This window comes from Petaurus breviceps, unplaced genomic scaffold, assembly GCF_028583685.1.
Source record: "Petaurus breviceps papuanus isolate PSGF00001 unplaced genomic scaffold, PetGlider_PUasm1.0 175, whole genome shotgun sequence".
Lineage (NCBI taxonomy): Eukaryota > Metazoa > Chordata > Mammalia > Diprotodontia > Petauridae > Petaurus > Petaurus breviceps.
The window spans coordinates 57643738-57649205 of NW_027185764.1; the positions used below are offsets into that span (position 1 = coordinate 57643738).

Here is a 5468-nt window from a genome sequence, read left to right on the forward strand (position 1 = left end):
AATATAATATAATATAATATAATATAATATAATATAATATAATATAACATAATATAATATAACATAGTATAATATAACATAATATAATATAATATAAATATGGGGCTATAATAGTCCTAGGATTTTTCATTTGGGGATATCTTTTGGGAGGTGATCTGCATTCTTTCCATTTCTATTTTGTTTAATTTTCCTTATTTCTTGAAAGATGATATCTAGGATCCTTTTTATCATCCAATTTTCAGGTGGTCCAATAATTTTTAAATTATCTCTCTGGGATCTGTTTTCCAGGTCAATTATTTTTCCAATGAGATATTTCACATTGTCTTCAATTTTTTTATACTTTGTTTTTATTTAATTTTTTCTTGATTTCTCAGAAAACCATTAGCTCCCATTTGCTCAGTTCTAATTTTTAAGCTATTATTTTATTAAGATAACTTTTATGCCTCTTTTCCCAATTGGTCACTACTGCTTTTTAAGGTGTTATTCTCCTCATTAACTTTTTGTACTTTTTTTTACTTTTTTGGCCATGTCTCTTTTTTTAAGATGTTATTTTCTTCAGTATTTTTGTGCTCCCTTAAGTAAGCTGTTGACTCATTTTTCATGACTTTCTTTCATCACTCTCATTTCTCTTCCCAGTTTTTCCTCTGCCTCTCTTACTTGATTTTCAAAATGCCTTTTGAACTCCCAGGCCTGAGGCAAATTCATATTTTTTTCATGGAGGTTTTGTATATAGGAACTTTGACTTTGTTATCTTCTTCTGACTGTGTGTTTTGATCTTTCTGGTTGCCATGATAGCTTCCTATGATCATTTTTTTCTATTGTTTGTTCATTTTCCTAGCCTATTTCTTGACTTTTAAATCTTTGTTAAAGTAGGGCTCTACTTACAGAGTGAAGGATGCACTAAACATTTGCAAAGCAACCGAGTCTTGCCTCAGTAATAGCAAAGAGACCTCTACAGTCTCCTTCTGACCAATTGTTTGATCACCCTTAATGTCTATTGACTGAGAGCTCAGGGAGCAGCTGCTGCTACTGTTGGTTTAGTTACCCTCAAGGCCTTATCCTGGTTTATTGGGACTGGGTCTCTGTTGGCATGACCTATGCTAGACTGTGCTCCATTTTCAGCCAGGTATGACAAACATTTCATGCTGACATTCTAGGTTATCTATGACTAGATTTTTTTTTCACCTTGTACTTTTGTAGGTTCTTTTTCTCCAGGAATTGTTTTATGACATTATTAAAGTTTTTCAGAGAGGTTTTAGGGAGAACTCAGGGGAGTTGTTGCCTTTTCTCCACCATCTGGATCCTATCCCATCAATAAAATACTTTCAGTTAAAAAAAAAAAAAGCTTTTCTAGAGCCATGTTGGAGGAATGGTGTTGACATGATTTCATTAGTGTGGGAGGATTCCTGTTGTAGAAATGCACTCCAATGTATATTAGCAACTCTTCCATAACTTAAAAGACCTTTCATCTCTGTTAAATGCATTGTTGCACTGTGATTGACTTTTTTAAAGGGAAATCTTCAGTCCTCATGAGCAATACCTAATAGAGTTCTTCTCCCAACCTTAACATGGTGCACACTCCAAAATTTTTTCCAACTTTATTCGTGAAACAAATTAGAATTTAAAAATCCTAGAATTTTCTGAGTTAGAATTCAGGGCAAGTGCAAGGGTCTATAGGTGCCAGATATGAAATTCCCATATTCACCTCTACCACTCTCATTCATGAAGTCTTCCACTCTCTGAATCACTCTAGAGAGTTTTAATGAAGGATTGGGCCATAGTCCTGACATGAGTAAGTATGGTGCTACTGATGAAGGTCACTTTGTCATCATCTCTTGGCTAAAGCCAATCTCTGGAAATTATATCTCAATTAAAAGAAATAAAAATAAAAGTGTAAATGTGGATGAAGCTCAAAAATTGGACTGTAAGAACTGAGGCTAAATCAGCATTTGTTTGAAAAGCCAAGAAAGAATGAAATATCCCAATGGAAAGATTATCATCACAACTTCACAGTTATTGAAAAATCATAATATTCTTATTGCATTGAATATAGAATAAAATGCATTAGCCTGCAAACCAAAGTTATAATCTTAGCTAAGATACTAATGGGAAATAAGAATGGGGTGTGTTTTCTGGGAAAAGTTACAGATGTCATAAAATTTTCATATAATAGCATCAGTTGTTTAACATACCTAGGCTGTCTTCTTAAGTAAAAAGATAAAGTGAGATGGCAGTGATTGCTTTATCACAACTCTGATTCTGTCCATAACCTAGAAAATCCTTGAATTTCCTCCAAATTTTTATTTGATTTTTAAAATGTGGGTAAGAATGAGCTTTTTCACATTCCTATTTTTACACTATTTTTCCTTTTATTCCTTGGAGTAGTTTGAATGCCTTATTTTCTTACATTGTGCTATTTCTGATGTTGATTAAAATATATAAGGTCAAAATTTATATATCCATAATTCACTATAAAGCACTTCTACTAATTTTGGATTTTTTACCACATAATTCACATTTCAGTTAGATGATGTATTTATTTTTCCTTGGGAGGGTTTGTAATTAGGTATACAATTACCACATAAAATAACAAAAAGGTAGTATGTTTATTTATATGCATAAACATATATTTATGTAGACACAGAATTTTGCCACTGAATCTTGTTTTACATGAAAGTTTATTACTTTGACTTCTTTCTTTGATTTTATCAACATAGGTAAAATAGATAATTTTAATTGTTTAAAATTTAAAAGTTTTACTCCCCCCAACTCTTTACAGGGTCTCATTTTCCCCCTCTAATCAACCCCTCCATTGAGAGAGAGGGGGGAGGGGCCGAAGTGTGTCAAACACGGAATGCACGTGGACCATCACAGGTTCTACCCCAGCCTCGACTGCGGCTCTTTCAGGGGCTCTTTCCTGCCGACACCCTTTGCATGGTGAGGAAATGGAGGGCTGAGGAGATAGAGTGAGTTGTGCAGGAGGACACGAGGACACAGACAGGGAGTATCAGAATCAGGAATCAAACCCCAATTATCAGCTTCCAGGTCCTGCTGGTGTAGCAGGCACTGGAGCAGCTCTTCTCACAGTACAGTCACATCATCACCTAGCACATCTTGGTGGATCAAGTCACAGTTATTTCTTGAGGTGTGGGATCCATCCACTTCAACAAGAGAATAGAGGCAGAAGAAGCCATCAAAGGCTTGAAAGGTCAAAAGCCCAGAGGTGCTATGGAACCCATTACTGTGAAGTTTGCTAAAAACCCCAGCTAGAAGACAAACCAGGCTCCCCGCTCCACCAGTCACCCAACAGACACTACTTGGTGCCTCTGCACCAACAGGCACAGAAATTGAGGTTTTCTCCCATCACAATTGACAGGATGAAGAGCCTGGTTGGAATGAACATCCCGGGGTACCCTCGGGGCTTGCTGGTGCATCTTCATCTACAATCTGTCTCCCGACTATGACAAGAGCATCCTCTGGCAGGTCTTTGGCCCTTTTGGGGCTGTGAACAATGTCAAGGTCCTCCATGACTTCAACACCAACAAGTGCAAGGGGTTCAGTTTTGTCACTATGACCAACGAGGTCCACCATGGCAATCACCAATCTTAAAAGATACCTCCTGGGAGACTGAGTGTTGCAAGTTCATATATAACATACATCCATACATGTATGCATACATACATACATACATATATATGAACAAAACTAGAGAGAAACAAACATTTGGAGGCTTATGTTTGTTCAACCATGGACTTTCTAAGCCAGTGTTGCCTAAGTATTAAAATATTGGATATCCTGAAATGTACCAGGAAAGGGTTTTATATAAAGCTTAGAAAATAGCAAAAACAAATCTTTGATGCATTGAATGTTCTTTCATAGTTATTATTGTTGAATATGACCTACATAAATGATGATGTAGAACTGGCTAACTTTACCACTTTCTTTCAAGGGGAATCTTTTTAAGGTGACCATTTGCTTATTTGAAGGAAAAACACACACACACAGAAAAAAAAATTTTAAAAACACAATTTTTACAAAGCAATGGAATTAAAAAGAACAAGATTTTTATCTTTTTGTGTGTTCTTTTCAAAAACATTTCACTCCAATAAGATTGGTAAACCCCTCCAAATTCAAATTAAGGAGAAATAATTTTTAAAAAAATGCAAAACAGGAAAGAAAAACTTTTACAATTAATTATTTTTCTTTTCCTTTTCTTTTCTATCATGTGAATTCAGCAGCCTTCTTTTGGGGAGATGAGGCCCAGGAGAACACCTGATGACATTAGCCATTTAGTATCACTAATGTTGCTGAAAAGGTGATTTCTTTGGTGAAAATGGGTTTCAAGAAAAATCTATTTTTATGAAATATATAAACAGTTTTGACAAGATAATTTGGATTTGAGAAAAAAAATATTTTAACTGGCTAATTTAGGGGAAAATGACAGTTTTATCATGTTCATCCTGCACTGGTAACTTTTTAGAGATGAAGGATATGTGTTTTAATCTGGATTTGTAGAATGTTTTTTGAAGGATGGGCTATAGACAGATGATCTTCATATCTTTTCATAGCATGTAATAATTTAAAAAGATAGTAACTACTACAGGAAGGGAGAGCAAAGAGGTATCTACCCATGGTACCACATTTCACCACAGTCAAAAACACAAAAGAAAGGAGAGGATATTTAAGATGATTTTTCTTTAAGTCACCAGTATGGGATCTCAACAGAACTAAAGTTTAAATGACTATTTTTTTCTTCAAATCAGAAGCTTCCTTTGTTTAAGTGGTAGGTGCTATGAAATTATTTACGTCTCTTAGTGGCAGAGTTCAATGCAGTGTGTTTAGGAAAGAGAAGAAACAAAGAAACAAAGAAAAAAAACTACATTTGCTTTAAAATTTGTTAAGGAATTTCAAGATTGATTTTTGTCATCCATGCTGATAGAACTGGTCTATGTTGGTATATTAGAAACACCATTTTTGTTTTTGTTTTTGTTTTTTTGCTTGAATCAATATTTATTACTTGTCAATCTGTAAGATGTATATGGGCCAAAATCAAATCTAGCTAGTTTTACTTCTTTGTTCATTTAAACCACAGGAAGAAAGCTATCATGGGGTCATTTCATTGTATATGTATGTGTGTGTGCATGTGTATATATAAATACATACATATATATATATATATATATACTTATATATATATATATATATATAGTTGTAGTTATTTTTCCTTTGGGTTAGTAACACTTTGCTAGTTTTTGTTGGTATATGTCCTTAAAAATGTTTTCTTATAATTGACAGAAGTATTAAGTAACTTGTGTAAAAATATCATTTGCTCTCTATTGTCATGTTTGTTGTGAATTTTTTTTTCTTGGTGCACAGTAGAAGAAAATCATCACCACCACCAGGTCTTTTTTTTGTGTGTAAATCCAGATTGGGGAGAAACAAACACTTGTGAAATCAGAGTAAAAGAA

At 34.2% G+C, this 5468-nt stretch overlaps 1 pseudogene; it reads left to right on the forward strand.

The window, feature by feature from the left end:
* Window positions 1-1788: 1788 nt before the first annotated feature.
* Window positions 1789-3609, forward strand: LOC138159213 (ELAV-like protein 4; annotated as a pseudogene).
* The last annotated feature ends 1859 nt before the right edge of the window (window positions 3610-5468 follow it).